The sequence below is a fragment of the Schistocerca cancellata genome, chromosome 8, assembly GCF_023864275.1.
Source record: "Schistocerca cancellata isolate TAMUIC-IGC-003103 chromosome 8, iqSchCanc2.1, whole genome shotgun sequence".
Taxonomy (NCBI): Eukaryota; Metazoa; Arthropoda; class Insecta; order Orthoptera; family Acrididae; genus Schistocerca; species Schistocerca cancellata.
The window spans coordinates 502,605,376-502,626,144 of NC_064633.1; positions in this window are offsets into that span (position 1 = coordinate 502,605,376).

A 20,769-nucleotide genomic window follows, 5' to 3' on the forward strand; every position below is an offset into this window, starting at 1 on the left:
TCATAAACAAAGTGGGATCGTGTCCAAATGAGAAGTATAACAAAGAGTGAGGTTTTTCCTACTAAAATTTTGGAAGACTTCGCAGTTCAGATTTTGATAGTTATTTATCCTGTGAGTTGAGGTCATCACACCGCCCAACTGATTGCATCAATGTGTACGTGCCTGAAGATGGCGTTGACGTAACGCCGAAACTAGAAGCGAAGTATATAAAAAATCTTAAGTACAGCTGGAGGAATTTCACTTTATTAAAATAGTTGATATTTAAGTTCGAAATGTACTTTATTGTTGCAAATTTGATTGTACACTATAATATGGCTAGCCGTTCCAGTTTCTGATTTGGATCTATATTGTAATGTGATCTAGTTTTCTATTCCCATCGGTATTTTTAGTATCGGCGAGCCCCATGCCACAATTGGTGTCCTTGGTTTCGGTGAATTCCGTTTCCTCTCATCACTGTAGTGCTTGATATCAATTGATCTCACAATTGTCGTGTTTGATTTCAGCGAGTATCTGTGCCAGGTGCGCCTCCGCTTAAATTTTGATACACACTTAATTCGATTGTTGTGGTTTGTATTACGCCGCACGCTGAGTATAGGCCAGCGCAAGAGTTACAGCGGTTGGATGGGAACCATCAGTCACCCTCATGGCAGGATTCTAGGGCGTTCACCGAAATCAAGCATTCCAAATGATTTGAGTGGTCACTACAATCAATTCCTTTGGGAACCAGATATCATGTTACAATGCTAGTATCTAATTTGGCATAGCGTCAATATCTGGCCGTATTATTTGTACTGTACACTCACATTCACAGCACTAAAGTAACGTGTGAGTATAAATATCGACCATTAGAACATAAAAGTGTGCATCTACATCGTAACGTAATTTAGAATCAATTGCGTCGGTTTTTAATCGTAGAAACAGCCACACCTGATATTTGTCGATTACATCGAAATCTGTCACGAACGCAAAATAATGATTTGAAGAAATCTTACGTACTTATTGGTGTACAATCCGAATCCATATATATTATAAGAATGTATGTATGTATGTGTGTGCCTATTTTCCACATCTCCTCCAAAACCACTGGAGCTATTTCAAAGCATTTGCTACGCATATCCATTACTATCAGCCGGCCTGAGTGGCCGTGCGGTTCTAGGCGCTGCAGTCAGGAACCGAGCGACCGCTACGGTCGTAAGTTCGAATCCTGCCTCGGGCATGGATGTGTGTGATGTCCTTAGGTTTGTTAGGTTTAATTAATTCTAAGTTCTAGGCGACTGATGACCTTGGAAGTTAAGTCGCATAGTGCTCAGAGCCATTTGAACCATTACTATCAGGCCACAACAGCCGTGAGGGTAAGACTCATATACCTATCATACTTTAGGAGATAAGAAGTCATGAACACTAATATGAGTGAAAAAATGCATCGTCATGCATGACGTTTAAATGTATTACTTCTATGCTACTAACTATATTCGTAATAAATTTCACTGACAGTATGTACACAGGCCGCTAAACGCCTCTACAATACTACATCGTGGTGCCACAAATAATTCAGGAGATATGATGTCATAAACACTGACATGCTTGAAAAACCGCTGCATCAAGCGTGATGTTTAAATTTATTACTTCTTCAACTTCTGTAGTCATGCGTGTTAGCAAAATGTTCAAATCTGGATCAGTTTCTGTGGCCTGAGCAATTTTCCTATAGTTCATCGGAAAGGACTGAAGCAATTCAGAATCCCGAGGATCGATGTGACAACAAAATGCAGCAGAAGGGTCAAAGTCTGTGTCAGTGTTAATCGGAACACTTGAAAGCAAGTCCGCATTACCATGTTCAGCCTTCGGACGATACACAATCTCGTACTGGTATTGAGACAACAACAAAGCCCATTTTTGCAATTTTAGGGCAGTTCGTATAGGAACCGGTCTCGTCGGATGAAGCAAGGACTGCAAATGCTTGTGATCCGTTACGAAGTAGAATTTCCTACCATACAAATAGTGATGGAATTTGGTGACACCATACACAATAGCCAATGCTTCTTTCTCAATTTCTGAGTAGTTACACTGAGCCTTGGACAGCAATTTTGTTGTGAAAGCAATAGGCCTATCCCCAAATCTGTGCCAAAGCACAGTGAGACGTGCTCCTGTCCGTCTAGTTTAAACACGCGCCCTAGTTGCGCCTTGACTTCCCGCCGGCGCATTTCCGCGTGGCGGCGCCGTCTGTTCTCCTCGTCTCATGCCCCGCCCTCTAGGCTGGTGGAGAGGAGTGACTGAGTCGTGAAGATGGGCAGTACGCCATCGACTCCGGAAGTGCTCGTTTGTCTTACTTGCGGTGGTTTGTGTGGTGTCGGCCGGTTCATTCCGTCGTTAGGTTCTACGGCATAGCGTGCCTGACTTGGAGAAGCCGTTAGCTCCGATTATGCTTGTTCTTGTCGGAAGAGAATTGAAATAAGGAGCTGTGATGTTGCTGTTCCGGAGAGTAGTGGGGAGTCGCCGAGGACGGTTGCTCCGGGAATGTTTTGAGCACTGAGGGCGGCAGGTTTTCCTCCGGGACTGAAGTTGAGTATATTTCGCTGTTGCCGTTGTGCTTTTGACTTGCTATTGCCTTGTATTAGGGTGGTGTTTACGACTTCCTTTATGTTGCTGCCGCCAACATTGTGTGTTTTCCGTCCACCGGTTTAGCTCGCCGGTTCGGAACCTATGAAGGAAAAGGTTGAATGTTAGTTCTGCACGGCGTTTGCGGAGCTTGACCTCGAGTGCGTAGGTTGTTCTTGTACTGCTGGGCTGGTTCCTCGGTTAGGTGTCGACGTGAGCGTGAACTGCTTGGTTGAAATTTGCAGTAGGCACTCCGGGCATGGTCGATGCTGCACAACGAGGATAGTAGAACATGTTGAATCAAAGGCTGTGAATGTGAACTGTTGCTCTGTCATGCCACACTAGGAGACTGTCTAATTAGGTACTGATGTATTGGTGGCTATCTATTTATTCTTGTGACCAATCTGCTAGTCAGTTCCAAGCCTATGTGTTCTATGAATATGAGAGAAAGAAAAGAAGTTAGTGAAGTACGTGGCTGTGCACACCTTAAAAGTTGTTGGTGCATGTGTTTATCTTAAAGGTTGTTTTAATACCGTATGTTATTATCAGCCCTCTTTTAGACTGATAATTTTACAGGTTTAGAGAATTTTATTTGTATGTTTGCCTATATGAACAGTGTCGATTGAGCTGGTGGCTTTTACGCCAGTTTGTGAAATGTGGCAGGTTTACGCTGCGGTTTAATGATTGGTAATTGAAGAGCGTCATTTAATTCCTCTTTGGGGCTCGCCTTGTATTTTTCCTGTTTCGTACTACCTGAAGATTGTAAATCATGATATTGGGGCACGATGACTGATTGGTAGCATTGCAGCTGCTTGTATTTCTTACTCAGGAACTGTGGTTTAACTTTTGTAAAGTTGCTGGCCATGTTGGTGTGCGATTGTTTGCATTTTAAATTTAGATTTTATGCAAATTTATATTGTAGTAGTATATGCGTGTATTGTTGTGCCAAGGTATTAAGCTGGATAGTATCAATTGAATTATTTAAGGTTGCTAAGTTTTAGGGAATTGCTTCGCTGTATGATAGCTCGTAATACTTAATGTGGATTCTAAATGTACTGTGGCTCTTAAGGCTCGATTACTGATAAATTTGTTGATTTTCCTTCTATTCTTGAGAACTTGGCTAACCTTAACCTTCGGCCAGCCCTTCAGGCTGAGCTGTTTATTAAGTACCTTGATGAATTGGCCCTTCAGGCCCACCTTTTGGAAGCTCTACAGCCCTTAAGGCTTTGAAATCCAGTTTTAATACTTAACCTCCTTTGTTAGTGTACAGGGGCCCTTAAACCGGCTTACTGATAAATTCCTGGCCATTACTAACTTATTGCAGAATCTGTTTGACTAATTTCATTTATTACCTGGCCCTTAAGGTCGAATTGTTAAAAAGCACTTGTTGTTTTCCAGTTGATATTTTTAAGAGTTTTCTAATCTTGTTAATTTGGCCCTTCAGGCCACTTACTTGGAAGTTGCACGGCCCTTCAGGTCTCTTTACTGTTTCACACTGCCTTGCCTAAACTGTTGGAAAATCTGTTCTTTAACTAAAGTTCAGTTATCTGTTTTGGTGGCCCTTCAGGCTCAAACCTTCCGTTCATACGTTTATATTTGAATATTTTCTTTGTCTGTGGTACTAGTCTTTTATATCTTAAATTTTGAAGTGAAGTGAATTTTGGTTTGCAAATTTACTAGCCCTTCAGGCTGAACACGTAATATGTATTCTTGATAAATTGGCCCTTCAGGCTTTCTTTGCGACTGCAGCCCTTAAGGCATACGCAGTACTATGTTGCGTGGTACAATGTTAAATTGTTGATGAACTAGTTTCTTAAGGTTTGATTCTCCCCGTATTCTTTATCTTGGTAGATTGTATATTGTATTTTAGCTAGTTTTAATAAATGCATTAGAAGTAGGGTGTTGTGTTACTTCTACCAGCACTTGGCCCTGCTTCCTCGCCCGATCCTAGTGGCTCCTTACTTCCTTGATTGTTAAAATGTTTGCCCGTTAGCCACTAATATCGGTTTCACACAGCACTGATTGCGGAATCGGAAGCGGCAACTTAAAATACAGCTGGTATGTCAGGATCAGTGTACTAAGCATCGATCACTGAGCAATGCATATTTAAGTCTTTGAAAAGCTACTTGGTACTCATCTGTCCAAACAAAGGGGACATTATAGCGACGCAAGCGACGGAATGGAGCTGCGACTTGTGCAGGATTCGGTATGAACCGAATATAATAGTTCATTTTCCCTAAAACTGAGTGCAATTCTGTGAAATTGCTAGAAACTGGCAAATCTCGTATGGGTGAGAAATTCAGCTGAAGAGGAGGTACAATTTGACTGTTTATGGCAAGACCAAGACACTAAAATTCAGGTTCCATCCTCGTCGCCAGTGTGGAGTCCTGCCTAGTCGTCGTTTTTAGGGGGCCTATACGATGCTGCTTTGTCGGAATGCTATACAACAATTTAAGCAAATCACGTTAATAGTTTGTATTACCGCAAGAAGTTTCACAATCCTTAACTTTCGCTGTATACAATGTCCATGAAAGCAATGGACATGGATCACTTCTAACTGCTACCGTAGCCCAATCTGCTAGGCCGGGTCTGTACTGTGATAATACTGTGCGGCAGAGGCTGGCAGGAGCGGCGGTCATACTCTCTTCTTGTAGATGCCGCGCCTGTCGTGGTGCGGTCCTAGCCACAGCGCTATTCGCTGACGGCATCCCACTGTATTCCCTGCGGTTGCGTTCTTCGTCTCGGCGCTCGTGGCTACGCCGGAACGCTTCTTATACTTATTCCTCGCACTCATGTATTTCAATTTAATCTGAACTTTTCGCCATGAGGACAACCAACAGTTTACTTAGTGTGCAGGCATTTGAACAAAACGATGAAAATTATATCTCATAGACACATAATCTTTGTCAATAACGCGTTTTTCTTACACAAGAGTTTGTTTACTTAGGGTGTATTTTATAATATTGCTTTTTTCATTTAATTTCTGTAATGTGTTAGTATAAAAAGTTTGGTATACAGGGTGTTACAAAAAGTTACGGCCAAACTTTCAGGAAACATTCCTCGCACACGAATAAACAAAAGATGTTATGTGGACATGTGTCTGGAAACGCTTAATTTCCATGTTAGAGCTCATTTTAGTTTCTTCAGTATGTACTGTACTTCCAGTTGGCCCAACTGAAGGAAGGTAATGTTCACTTCGGTGCTTGTGTTGACATGCGACTCATTGCTCTACAGTACTAGCATCAAGCACATCAGTACGTAGCATCAACATGTTAGTGTTCATCACGAACGTGGTTTTGCAGTCAGTGCCATGTTTACAAATGCGGAGTTGGCAGATGCCCATTTGATGTATGGATTAGCACGGGGCAACAGCCGTGGCGTGGTACGTTTGTATTGAGACAGATTTCCAGAACGAAGGTGTCCCGACAGGAAGACATTAGAAGAAATTGAACGCCGTCTTAGGAAGCACGGAACATTCCAGCCTATGACTCGCGACTGGGGAAGACCTAGAAAGACGAGGACACCTGAAATGGACGAGGCAATTCTTAGTGCAGTTGACGATAAACCTAATGTCAGCGTCAGAGAAGTTGCTGCTGTACAAGGTAACGCTGACCACGTCACTGTATGGAGAGTGCTACGGGAGAACCAGTTGTTTCCGTACCATGTACAGCGTGTGCAGGCACTATCAGCAGCTGATTGGCCTCCACGGGTACACTTCTGCGAATGGTTCATCCAACAATGTGTCAATCCTCATTTCAGTGCAAATGTTCTCTTTACGGATGAGGCTTCATTCTAACGTGATCAAATTGTAAATTTTAACAATCAACATGTGTGGTCTGACGAGAATCCGCACGCAATTGTGCAATCCCGTCATCAACAGAGATTTTCTGTGAACGTTTGGGCAGGCATTGTTGGTGATGTCTTGATTGGGCACCATGTTCTATCACCTACGCTCAATGGAGCACGTTATCATGATTTCATACGGGATACTCTACCTCTGCAGCTAGAACATGTGCCTTTACAAGTACGACACAACATGTGGTTCATGCACGATGGAGCTCCTGCACATTTCAGTCGAAGTGTTCGTACGCTTCTCAACAACAGATTCGGTGACCGATCGATTGGTAGAGGCGGACCTATTCCATGGCCTCCACGCTCTCCTGACCTCAATCCTCTTGACTTTCATTTATGAGGGCATTTGAAAGCTCTTGTCTACGCAACCTCGGTACCAAATGTAGAGATTCTTCGTGCTCGTATTGTGGACAGCTGTGATACAATACGCCATTCTCCAGGGCTAAATCAGCGCCTCAGGGATTCCATGCGACGGAGGGTGGATGCATGTATCCTCGCTAACGGAGGACATTTTGAACATTTCCTGTAACTAACTGTTTGAAGTCACGCATACGTTCTGTTGCTGTGTGTTTCCATTCCATGATTAATGTGATTTGAAGAGAAGTAATAAAATGAGCTCTAACATGGAAAGTAAGCGTTTCCGGACACATGTCTACATAACATATTTTCTTTATTTGTGTGTGAGGTATGATTCCTGAAAGTTTGGCAGTACCTTCTTGTTACACCCTGTATGTGGAACCTAAATAAGGGGAAATATAATGAGTTAGTGTGTATGTGTGTCTGTGTGTGATTATTTGAAAGATGTGCTTGAATCAAACACATAGGGTTGGATGATTTCTTACTGGAGCCAGCATATTTCGGTTGCGGGAGGAGTCTTTTGATTTTACGTCTTTCCAGATTTTTCCAAGAAGTTTAAATTTCATACTCAGGTGATTCTACACTCCTGGAAATGGAAAAAAGAACACATTGACACCGGTGTGTCAGACCCACCATACTTGCTCCAGACACTGCGAGAGGGCTGTACAAGCAATGATCACACGCACGGCACAGCGGACACACCAGGAACCGCGGTGTTGGCCGTGGAATGGCGCTAGCTGCGCAGCATTTGTGCACCGCCGCCGTCAGTGTCAGCCAGTTTGCCGTGGCATACGGAGCTCCATCGCATTCTTTAACACTGGTAGCATGCCACGACAGCGTGGACGTGAACCGTATGTGCAGTTGACGGACTTTGAGCGAGGGCGTATAGTGCGCATGCGGGAGGCCGGGTGGACGTACCGCCGAATTGCTCAACACGTGGGGCGTGAGGTCTCCACAGTACAACTGAGGCGCCAGGTGGAAATGGCATGGCAAGCCGTTCCACAGGACTACATCCAGCATCTCTACGATCGTCTCCATGGGAGAATAGCAGCCTGCATTGCTGCGAAAGGTGGATATACACTGTACTAGTGCCGACATTGTGCATGCTCTGTTGCCTGTGTCTATGTGCCTGTGGTTCTGTCAGTGTGATCATGTGATGTATCTGACCCCAGGCTGCATTAAAAGTATCTACCCCCACGGGAGTATTCGTTACGCCAATTCTGGAGAATGAAATGACTGCGTGACCGAACTATTAAAATCACAATTCCGCTTGGCATACGGAGCTCCATAGGCAGTAAACTTCCCTGCTTTGCAAATGAGAACCTGCTTTGCCTGCTGTTGGCTTACGAAGTTCGATACTTTAAAATGGGGTGCACTGGATGAATCTCTTTACGTATTTCACCCCTTTCGTGTCCGCCCCGGTAGCTGAGCGGTCAGCGTGACAGACTGTCAATCCTAAGGGCCCGGGTTCGATTCCCGGCTGGGTCGTAGATTTTCTCCGCTCAGGGACTGGGTGTTGTGTTGTCCTAATCATCATCATTTCATCCCCATCGATGCGCAGGTTGCCGAAGTGGCGTCAAATCGAAAGACCTGCACCAGGCGAACGGTCTACCTGACGGGAGACCCTAGCCACATGACATTTCCATTTATTTCAGCCCTTTCGTAAGACAGCCACACAGGGCAGATGTTATACAATAACTTTGACGTGAACCGAAATGAGATATATAGTAGAAGCTATGTTGTTGTTGTTGTTGTTGTGATCTTCAGTCCTGAGAATGGTTTGATGCAGCTCTCCATGCTACCCTATCCTGTGCAAGTTTCTTCATCTCCCAGTACCTACTTCAACCTACATCCTGAATCTGCTTAGTGTATTCATCTCTTGGTCTCCCTCTACGATTTTTACCCACCACACTGCCCTCCAATGCTAAATTTGTGATCCCTTGATGCCTCAGAACATGTCCTACCAACCGGTAACTTCTTCTCGTCAAGTTGAGCCACAAACTCCTCTTCTCCCCAATTCTATTCAATACCTCCTCATTAGTTATGTGATCTACCCATCTAATCTTCAGCATTCTTCTGTAGCACCACATTTCAAAAGCTTCTATTCTCTTCCTGTCACAACTATTTATCGTCCATGTTTCAATTCCATACATGGCTACACTCACTCGATGTTAACAAATTTCTCTTCTTCAGAAACGCTTTCCTTTCCATTGCCAGTCTACATTTTATATCATCTCTACTTCGACCATCATCAGTTATTTTGCTCCCCAAATAGCAAAACTCCTTTACTACTTTAAGTGTCTCTTTTCCTAATCTAATTCCCTCAGCATCACCCGACTTAATTCGACTACATTCCATTATCCTCATTTTGTTTTTGTTGATGTTCATCTTGTATCCCCTTTCAAGACAGTGTCCATTCCGTTCAACTGCTCTTCCAAGTCCTTTGCTGTCTCTGACATAATTACAATGTCATCGGCGAACCTCAAAATTTTTATTTCTTTTCCATGGATTTTAATACCTACTCCGAAATTTTCTTCTGTTTCCTTCACTGCTTGTTCAATATACAATTTGAATAACATTGGGGAGAGGCTACAACCCTCACTCCCTTCCCAACCACTGCTTCCCTTTCATGCTCTCGACTATTATAACTGCCATCTGGTTCCTGTACAAATTGTAAATAGCCTTTCGCTCCCTGTATTTTACCCCTGCCACCTTTGGAATATGAAAGAGAGTGTTCCAGTCAACTTTGTCAAAAGCTTTCTCTACGTCTACAAATGCTACAAACGTAGGTTTGCCTTTCCTTAATCTTTCTTCTAAGATAAGTTGCAAGGTCAGTATTGCCTCACGTGTTCCAATATTTCTACGGAATCCAAACTGATCTTCCCAGAGGTCGGCTTCTACAAGTTTTTCCATTCGTCTGTAAAGAATTCGCATTAGTACTTTCCTGCTGTGAGTTATTAAATTGATAGTTCGGTAATTTTCACATCTGTCAACAACTGCTTTCTTTGGGATTGGAATTATTATATTCTTCTTGAAGTTTGAGGGTATTTCGCCTGTCTCATACATCTTGCTCACCAGATGGTAGAGTTTTGTCAGGACTGGCTCTCCCAAGGCCGTCAGTAGTTCCAATGGAATGTTGTCTACTCCCGGGGCCTTGTTTCGGTTCAGATCTTTCAGTGCTCTGTCAAACTCTTCACGCAATATCGTATCTCCCATTTCATCTTCATCTACATTCTCTTATTTTTATGTAATATTGTCCTCAAGTACATCGCCCTTGTATAGACCCTCTATATACTCCTTCCACCTTTCTGCTTTCCCTTCTTTGGATAGGACTGGGTTCTCCATCTGAGCTCTTGATATCCATAAAAGTGGTTCTCTTTTCTCCAAAGGTCTCTTTAATTTTCCTGTAGGCAGTATCTATCTTACCCCTAGTGAGATAAGCCTCTACATCCTTACATTTGTCCTCTAGCCATCCCTGCTTAGCCATTTTGCACTTCCTGTCATTCTTGTTTTTGAGACGTTTGTATTTCTTTTTGCCTGCTTCATTTACTGCGTTTTTAAGTTTCCTCCTTTCATCAATTAAATTCAATATTTCTTCGGTTACCCAAGGATTTCTACTAGTCCTCATATTTTTACCTACTTGATCCTCTGCTGCCTTCACTACTACATCCCTCAGAGCTACCCATTCTTCTTCTACTGTACTTCTTTCCCCCACTGTCAATTGTTCCCTTATGCTCTCCCTGAATCTCTGTACAACCTCTGGTCGTTTCAGTTTATCCAAGTCCCATCTCCTGAAATTACCACGTTTTTGCAGTTTCTTCAATTTTAATCTGCAGTTCATAACCAATAGATTGTGGTCAGCGTCCACATCTGCCCCTGGAAATGTCTTACAATTTAAAACCTGGTTCCTAAATCTCTGCCTTACCATTATACAATCTATCTGTTACCTTTTAGTATCTCTGGGATTCTTCCATGTATACAACCTTCTTTTATGATTCTTGAACCACGTTTTAGCTATGATTAAGTTATGCTCTGTGCAAAATTCTAACAACGACTTCCTCTTTCATTTATTACCGCCAATCCATATTCACCTACTATGTTTCGTTCCCTCCCTTGTCCTACACTCGAATTCCAGTCACCCAAGACTATTAAATTTTCGTCTCCCTTCACTAAGTGAATAATTTCTTTTATCTCATCATACATTGCATCAATTACTTCATCATCTGCAGAGCTAGTTGGCATATAAACTTGTACTACTGTAGCAGGAGTGGACTTCGTGTCTATCTTGGCCACAATAATGCGTTCACTATGCTGCTTGTAGTACCTTACCCGCACTCCTATTTTTTATTCATTATTAATCCTACTCCTGCATTGCCCCTATTTGATTTTCTATTTATAACCCTGTATTCACCTGACCAAAAGTCTTGTTCCTCCTGCCTCCGAACTTCACTAATTCCCACAATATCCAGCTTTAACCTATCCATTTCCCTTTTTAAATTTTCTAACCAACCTGCCCGATTAGGGGACCTGACATTCCACGCTCCGATCCGTAGAACGCCATTTTTCTTTCTCCTGATAACAACGTCCTCTTGAGTAGTCCCCGCCCGGAGATCCGAATGGGGGACTATTTTACCTCCGCTATATTTTACCCAAGAGGACGCCATCATCATTTAACCATACAGTGAAGCTGCATGCCCTCGGGAAAAATTACGGCTGTAGTTTCCCTTTGCATTCAGCCGTTCGCAGTACCAGCACAGCAAGGACGTTTTCGTTATTGTTACAAGGCCACACCAGTCAATCATCTAGACTGTTTCCCCTGCAACTACTGAAAAGGCTGCTGCCCCTCTTTAGGAACCACACGTTTGTCTGGCCTCTCAACAGATACCCGTCCGTTGTGGTTGGACCTACGGTACGGCCATCTGTATCGCTGAGGCCCGCAAGCCTCCCCACCAGCGGCAAGGTCCATGGTTCATGGGGGGGGCGGGGTTGAAGCTAATGTATTGAAAATACAATTACCAGAATATACAATACAACGAAAAGTTTCATTTTAATAATAGAGTGCTTTTTTAACTTTAATGATCTGAGAAATAACAATTTCAGTTTTTTACCACTTTCAGTAATGCGTATAACATCCTCTCTCGCAGACTTACTCTAAAGCAATTGTAAGTATGTTTGCAATTGACCACTGTACGCTACGTACTTATCGGGGGGAAGTCGTACCTTGTATAAAGACGTTTTCGAACGCTACTTGAGCTTGAATACACACATGGAAGTCCTACGTAGGTACCTATCGAATCCACGTCTCCACCGAAGTACGCGCGGCATTCGGTATTTGGCTAACATTTGCGTGATGCAGACTGAGGTATTCAATGTATGCTATGTGGCCGATAAGCGTTCCACGGCTGCGCAGAGCAAATTGCGTTTGCAGTTGTTTGCTGGACGGAACGTAAATAATCCGAGGAGTTTAGGAGGCATCCCTTCTGAACAATCCTCCTACGACTGTTTGTATCAGACACTAGGGTCGACAGAGAAACTCTGCACCAATATATGCTGTTTCTACACAAAGTGCTATTGTTTGGATAAAAATTAGCGTAATATCTTTTAAGAACGAGAGTAAAATCTATCCTGCCGTGAATTTTATTTTGCGTGCTTTTAAGGAAAATGCTCTGAAGCATGACATGATACTTCACGAAGATTAATCCCAACATTTTAACCCTTGTTTGGCAAAGTGAGTGACGCGCATATTTACGTTTCAAGTGCCACATTTCTCGCTCCGTATGTATGTTGACAGAACTGTGTAGTCATGTTTGCATGTAACATTTCCGACTTGTATAAATTGTGGCTTTATACTGCGATATCTTTATTGCAACTTATGTCGGAGCAGAATTGCGAGTTTTTTATTGTATGTAGATATGATTGAATAACAAAGTGAAATCAAACAGGCACTCAATGGAGTTTATTGTGTAAAAATCTGTAATCTTGTTTTTGCACATTTCTTCATGCAACCGGTTAAACGTTACTAATGTGAAATCTATTTACATTCAGTAACATTTGCAGAGGCACATTTTTATTGTATCTTTAAAGTGTCTGCTACAAAAACAACGTAACGCGTAAAAATAAAGAACCCTTTATGGGTAGAAGAGGGTAGAATAATTCACTAAGAAGATATTGCGCCGCTCTTCTTAGGCTAGTAACCCATAAAACAGCACTTAACTGCATCCATCAGTATCAGACAAATACAAAAGCCAAACCTGAGTTAAAATACTCGTGCTCTACCTCACTCAGAGGCCATCGTGCGCACCTGAAACATTTCAGACAACGCATGATCTGTGTTACGAACGCTGAAATGTGCCACCATAACGAATATGTAGGCGGTATAAGAGGCGAATGTCATATGGTCTCACATCCTCTACACATTTTTCTTTTTTGGCTGACAACTATTGTGTTTATCAGGCCACTTTGTTTTATGGTGGTACTATGAAGACGTATGTCTTTGGCCTGTGGAAAGTCTATATCAAGTGTTTATTGTTTATGGAAGCTTAACCCCTTGAAAATGACTGAAACGTCGGTACAGCAGCTGTGGAAATTGTAATAAATAATTTAGCCGATGGTAAACAATAAGAAAATTAAATTTTAACACCTGCCTATTTATTGAATTTCTTGTTTCACATAAACGAAGATTAATTCACACTCGAGGACAATTCCTAATAATCAAATTCTGTAGCTTTCACAGCATGCCAATATTAAGCCAGTCGTGTGTGAGAGAGTAGACTACCCTTCATAAGGTCAGACACCGGCAACCTAACGAATGTACTGTGCAACCAGCGATGTTGTTTGAAACGGAAGGCTAACACCGGACTCGAGATAGATGATGTTAATGGAGAATAACTGATTGCTGTGCATCAACAGGATGTCTCCTGAGCAATATGATGTATGTTCACAGTATCTTGATTTTCCTGGTTCCCCTTCCATTATAGCTATTAGCAAATCACAGATTCGGATGAAGTTCTCGGGTTCCGTTGCTTGCCAATTACGCTCTTCGCTCCACTGCAACTCCTGTCCATAGCTTATGCTTTAGTGGCAGGAGTATGCAGTTTTGTTCTGTACACAGACGAGCATGACATGGTTTCCGGATTGGCGAGAGGTGTATGGCTCTTGGAGCGACAGACGCTGGCCCGAATTATCCGCACGAATCCTCGACAGATACCTCCTCGCCTGCTCCTCTTTCCGGAATAGAGATACTTCCCACACACGAAGACGGATTCCATGATGTGGATTTGTGGACACGCAGTTCTCTACTTGTTGCCGACGGCAAGAAAAACGTCCTTGGAATTTGGCACTTCCTGAGTGAACGACATTGTGCCGTTGTCCACAGTCCCAAACACAACTATTTTTCTTTAACGTCCTTTCTAGTACCTTTGTTAATCCACCTCGGATTTGGGGAGTTTCTAGAATAAGGCGTTGATTCACGCATTTTCCAGTCTCGGTACCAATTCTTCCTTAGTCATTGGAATTTCTTTGACGAGAAACTATGGGTCGACAGTTCCAGCGAGTGCAGCGAACGGCCATTCTCTTCACCTCACTAAGGTGGTTTCCTGCTGTGCTCCGTGGTGAAAAAAAAGCTTGTCTCATTGATATGCTTTGTACCTCCACTGCACTTTCCCTACGCTTTTCTCGGTTCATGATTCCTGCGTGGTCGGGCCTCGAGTTGTGACTCCTGCCGACGTTGACCCTCCCGTCCTTTTGGACTCCAGGAAGGTTCCATTGCGAAACAAAAGATAAAAATGAAAAAAGTGGTTAGCGTGGTCGCCTCTCGATCGGCGTGGAACACACAGACTTGCCACCTGACTGTCGAACAGCATCAGACGTGGCTTCCCTGACGATAATGTCGCACCATTATTTCGTCTTGACGTTACTCCTACACCACTCACGATCTGGCCGGAGTAAGCGTGTCTTGCCTGCCTCTGCGACTCATTCCCCCTAGTAGAGTTTGCAGCAGAATATCGTGTCGTAATATGTGACCAAACATTCGTTCTCCTCGATTCATTACGTTCTTTATTAGACATATTCTCTCATTGTCTCCATACTGGACGTCTTCATTCCTTATTCCTTCAATCCATGTGATCTTCAAAAGTCTTCTGGAACACAGCGTCTTAATGGTTTCCTCTCTCTTCATTTCGTTCTTCTCCTTTATCCACATATCGCACCCATTCATAGCTGTGCTGAAAAATTTGCTTTCCATGAATCCTCTTCAGGTATTGTTGTCTTTGTCCCTGAATGTTGAGAACTGTTCCTTTTAATAGAGCGTTCGTACGCGTTTTGCAACACGTGCCACTATGTATTTGTTGCCTCTTTTTTCTGCATCTATTCTCTTCCCGGACACCAGAATTCTTCCTCCTCTTTAGCAGTCATTTGTCTAATTTTAACATTTAATCATTGGACATGTCTACCAGCTACACATATAATTTTCTTAGTTTCCCTTTTGTTTGTGGGCATCTAACAGCCATCAGGTAGCTCTAGGGCCATTTCATTAGGCACCAGAAACAATTCCAGTTCACTTACACCGATTTCTGCTACGTCATATGACAAACATATGTAGGTGTTTCCTGTCTATGACGAACCCCTCTCACACCTACATCATACATCTAGAGTAAGGTTGTCCTATATCGTTTAAGGCGAATGCCGAGGTGGTTGCTTTGATGGGGCACAACAGATTTCCTTTCCTATTCTTCTCCATTTCGAGATTACATACTTGTTGTAGCTGGGATTCACAGTCATAAAAATTTGTTTGAAGGACATCTTCTTAACGCCAGTGACTGTTATAAGGTTTTATTACGCTACTGCAATGTCGGCCTCAGGCCGTTATCAAGTGATTTGCATGAGTGTCAGCTTACATTACGTTGACAGGCTTAAAGCCATAATGTCACTTGATAATGGCCTAAGACCGAAATTGCAATAGTCTAACAAAAACTTACAACAGTCACTGGCGTCGAGATTATATGCTCTCTAATAAACTCTTCGTCGACGGTAAGCTAAACCATTACTAAGGGTAAGAATTGCTCCTGCTCGATATCCTCCTTTGCTGAAACCAAAACGATCTTTGTCCAGTACCTCATCACCGATGCTTTTATGTTTTATTTATTCTCAACACCATTCTCCGGAGTGTTTCACAGCCGCATCATGGCAGGGAGCCTGCTTATTGCCCGCTATCACACTTTCTTCTCTCTCAGAAAACACTGTGCGGGTTATCGGCGGCCTATGACGCTCTGCTTTCCTGTACGTAAAGAATCTGAGTTGTGGTCTAGAAGCAGCGTCTTTGTCCAGTAATCAGATCGTCGCTGGTCCCAGATTCTTAGCTAAATTACTGCTTCATTTTAGAATAAAAATCATCAGCAACGGCACACGCGCGTATCCGCCGTAAGAAGTCACTCTCGTTCTGCCGAAGAGGGCGGAGGAGCGGACAGATGTTCACGGCACTCTCTTGCCCTGTGGGTGGGAAGCTGCTCTTAAGAGGCTTAAGAAATAACAATGATCAGCGGCATGAAACGCAGAAGGCAATGGAAACCACTGCATTAAAGCTGTATTGACAGTGATGTTGCATGCCACTGAAAAAGCATCATGACAGTCTCTTATTGGCAAAATAATGCAGATTATTTAACCATTTGGACCTCGAGGAAGGGATTTCAAACGGGGTGGTGCCCATGAGAAGAAGATTTAATAACCAGGAGTTGGAGCGTGGAATATCGCAAATTCGAACTTGGCAGGGAAACTAGAGAATATGAGAAGAGAAATGCAGTGGGGGATCGATGAGGTGAAATTGAAGGAAGACAAGGATATTTGTCAGACGAGTATAGGATAATATTAACTGAAACAGAAAATGGTATAAGGGAAGAAGGATTCATTGTGCCTAACGAGGTACGGCAGAGAGTGAATAACTGTGAACAGTTCAGTGATATGATTGTTCTCATCGGAATGGACAACAAGGCTACACCGACACCAATAGCTTAGGTATATATATCGATGTCGCAATCTGAACATCAAGGGACACAGAAAGTATATGAGGGTATTCAAAGATGAATTGAGTGTGTAAAGGGGCATGGAAATATAATAATCATGGAAGATTCGATTGCTGTTGCAGGGGAAGAAGTACAAGAATAACGGCCTGATTATAGGGACGAGATGGGGGAAAGGCTAATTCAGTTCTCTAACTAATTTCAGCTAATAACAATGAATGCTCTGTTGAAGAACGACAAATGGAGAGATGTACTTGTAAAAGGCCTGGAGAGACAGGAATATTTCAGCTCGATAACACCATAGTCATAAAAAGCGGACGAAATCAGATGCCGACACCTAATATCGTCCACTTTTTACGACTGTGGGTTAAGTTTAAGAGGATCATGTGGAAGAATCATTGTGGAAAAAGTGGGGCGCCAAAGTACTGAAGAATGATGAGATGCGTTCGACATTTGGTGAAGATGTACATAATTCGATAATGAATACCACAGATGACAAGTAGTGAACATCTGTAAAGAGAGCAGTCACACACGTTAGACAAATATAGGTGCAAGATAGGTAACTGCAGAAGGGATACACGATATTCCAGTCAGAATTTCTAATACGACGGGATGAAGTAGCAACCAAACAACAAAGTTGGATGGTGCCTGTACTTAAACACTAAGCACCATAAGGAGGGCTGAAATCACATCTGCCACCGCTAATCTGTTTATTTACACACTGCCAGATTGGTGAGATGACATGTAATTGCGGCCGTTGAAGCAATTTAGAAACGAATATAACTTGCTCGCTTCAGAACCCGGATTGCGATGTTACGGTGAAGCACCCAGGAAGTTGCTTGTCACTTTAATTTTTGGCTGCCTAATATCGTTCGCTGCTACCTTTTTTGTACACTCTACACCTAACTAACCGTTCACACCGCCACCGGCTGTGGCCGAATTCAGAAAGACTGCCGGATGGAGACAGTCAAAGCTCTCCATCAGTCTCGAGTCGGTAGTCGGCGCTGCTGCTCACAGCACCCAAGTAACCGCAGACAGGACTTGCTGCTCCATGGAAGGCCGAAGACAACCAGAGCACAGAGCATCGATCTACGGAGGCCTCCCTTCTCCTCAGTATGGCTGCGACCTGAATAGAACTCCGCCTGAGCAGAAGTAATATTCATGTAGTATAACGCAGTATCTTGCTTGTTAAGTAGTCTACTATAGTGAACAGTGCAGAGTACAAACGGTGAATTTTGTGTACTGGTCAACAAGTAATAGTACCCACGTAAGACCTTGGTTATAGTGCGACATGTTATTGTGGTTGTTAGGTGGCACGCTGGAAGTGCGATCGAGTCCTATAAAGTCGAGAGCCGTTTTATTGTTATTTATGGACTATCTAATTTCTATGTAAAATTGTAAAGGTGACCCTCATTTCATTACTCTCCGAGTGTGACTGAGCTGGTTTATGCCATTTATATAAACAAAGTTATCTTGTTGATTTTCTGTGTGAGATTGATTCATTACTATACTTACTGTACTGAAGATTATTGGTAACATCTCGTAGTGACTAGTTAGTGACGGCAGTAGCTATAGACCATTGTACACTCATGAGTGACTTAACTGCTTAAAAAACTTTCTGCTCAAAATTGACTACATTGTTAATATACGAAAAACCTGCCACGCTGTGGTTTCTTCCACAGAAAAAAGACGATGCCACTGGGTGTCATGTCTAGATAATACAGAAGGTGAGGGAAAATTTGATAGCCGAGAGAAACAGGATATCTGACAATGTCCTATGAGAACGAACGTGGAGCAGCAACGGATCTTTGGACAACCTGCTACGATTCATCGTCTTGACAGCTTCCAGTGACCTCGAAAGGGGGTTCTCGGGAGCATTAGAACGACTCCATGGCAGTTTAAAAAAACTGCCAGATGACCTATCCAGAGCCGGCCGTTGTGGCCGAGCGGTTCAAGGTGATTCAGTCCGGAACCGCGGTGGTGCTACGGTCGCAGGTTCGAATCCTGCCTCGGGCATGGATGTGTGTGATGTCTTTAGTGTAGTTAGGTTTAAGTAGTTGATAAATCTAGGGGACTGATGACCTCAGATGTTAAGTCCCACAGTGCTCAGAGCCATTTCAACCATGTTGAACCTATCCTGGTGTTAATTACTGGTTAGCTCAGACGTTTCCGCTGCTTACTTTGCTCCTTGGTCTCGGTGCCGTAGTGATACAATCAGCTCTTGACCATTGTGATTAGGTGGGTTAACTAGTCATTTGCATTGGCCTGAAACATATGCAAAGTTTTAGTCGCTACCTCAGCTCAGCGGGAGTTTCAAAGGGTCGCACAATATGTGGAAAATGACTCTGCCACTGATTATCATTTTTTCAAATGTCATCCCAATTAAGATTCGAGATCCAGGTCCGTCACACACTAATTAAAACAATTTTCATATTATCCTCGGTCCCAGTTCCACGTTTCTTAAATACGTGATACGTTTCGATCTCTCTGGTTCAGCTTCAGCTCTGTGTGGCTGAGTCAGCGTCCAATCGTGTCTGTGTCAGGATCTCATAATAAAGTACCCTATCATGAGGTTCTCACATACAAACGACGGATTTATGACACAACTACATAATCCTGAAGCTGATCCAGAGGGACGGAAACACACCATGTATTAAAGAGACCTGAAACTGAAACTGAGGAGTAAATGTGAACTGTTTTAAATAACAATACAGTTGTGATTCTTGAAATGTTTCCAGCGCAATGAGTATTCATTTAAAGTTTTGGGGCTTTATCTGGATTACGTCTACTACTTTCTGCGATATTTAGGCTGACAACCATTCAGCCATCTTCAGGCCAGTCTGGTGATACGTAGGTGACAATTTTGTAGTGTGACTTCACGGTGTAGAATAAATGCCAAGTTTTATGCAGAATCACAGTTACATCCACGAGAATATCATGTTTACAATGGAAGTGCAGAAGGGTGGCTGTGTGCTATTTATGGACGACTTAGTCACGCGGAAAGTGGATGGCTCACTGGGGCACTCCGTTTACTGCAAGCCCACACGTAGAAACCTGTATTTGCTAGCGTCTAGCTGCCACAAACTGCGGGTGTCCTTCTAACGTTGGTGCATCGGGTACATATTGTGTCTGATCGAGTCAGCTTTGCAAAGGATCTTGAACACGTACCGGCTGTGTTCAAAGGCAATGGATATTCTCCAAAACATTTCAGCACAGCTTTAAGGAAGAAGACAAGTGCGTTCCTTCCGTATGACGGCAAAATACGTCAAAATTGGGTAGTATAATAAGGAAATACTGTGTCAAAGAAATTTACTGTCCGTTTGTGAAGAAGACTTGTACTCTTCTCTGTGCGGAAAAAGTACAATCTTCGATTGCGAGGGGTGCAATTTGCAAAACACTTTGCCATTGTGGCAAAGCCTCCGTTGGTTAGACAACGCACACAGCACGTCGAAAGGTGTGTTGAATATGATTGCCACACTTGCCTCACTGAGCACAGTAAGTCCGCCATAGCCGAACACTGCATCCACAGGACCTTCCATGTATCATTCAGCCACGGAAATCTTGGTCTAGACGAGACCCTTCTGGGATTCACTTATGAAGGAATTGTGAAACTTCATTATAGATTAGTCAGCTGTAAATTTTTATGCTTAGTGCTACTGGTTTCGATCAGTAGACCATTATCAAGCCGAAGCTAAGAGTAACCAACTTGTCACCACAAAATTTGAAGCAAACAACCTGCCTACGTACCTATCTAATTACTTACATCAAGGTTGTTCGCTTCAAATGTTATAGTGACAAGCTGGTTACTCTTAGCTTCGGCTTCATACTGGTCTATCGATCGAAGCCAGTAGCGTTGAGCAAAACAATAAACAGCTGATCGTCATCTAGATGACATTTGAAGCAAACAACTTTGATGTAGGTGGAACCTGTCTACCTACCTACAATAAAGTTG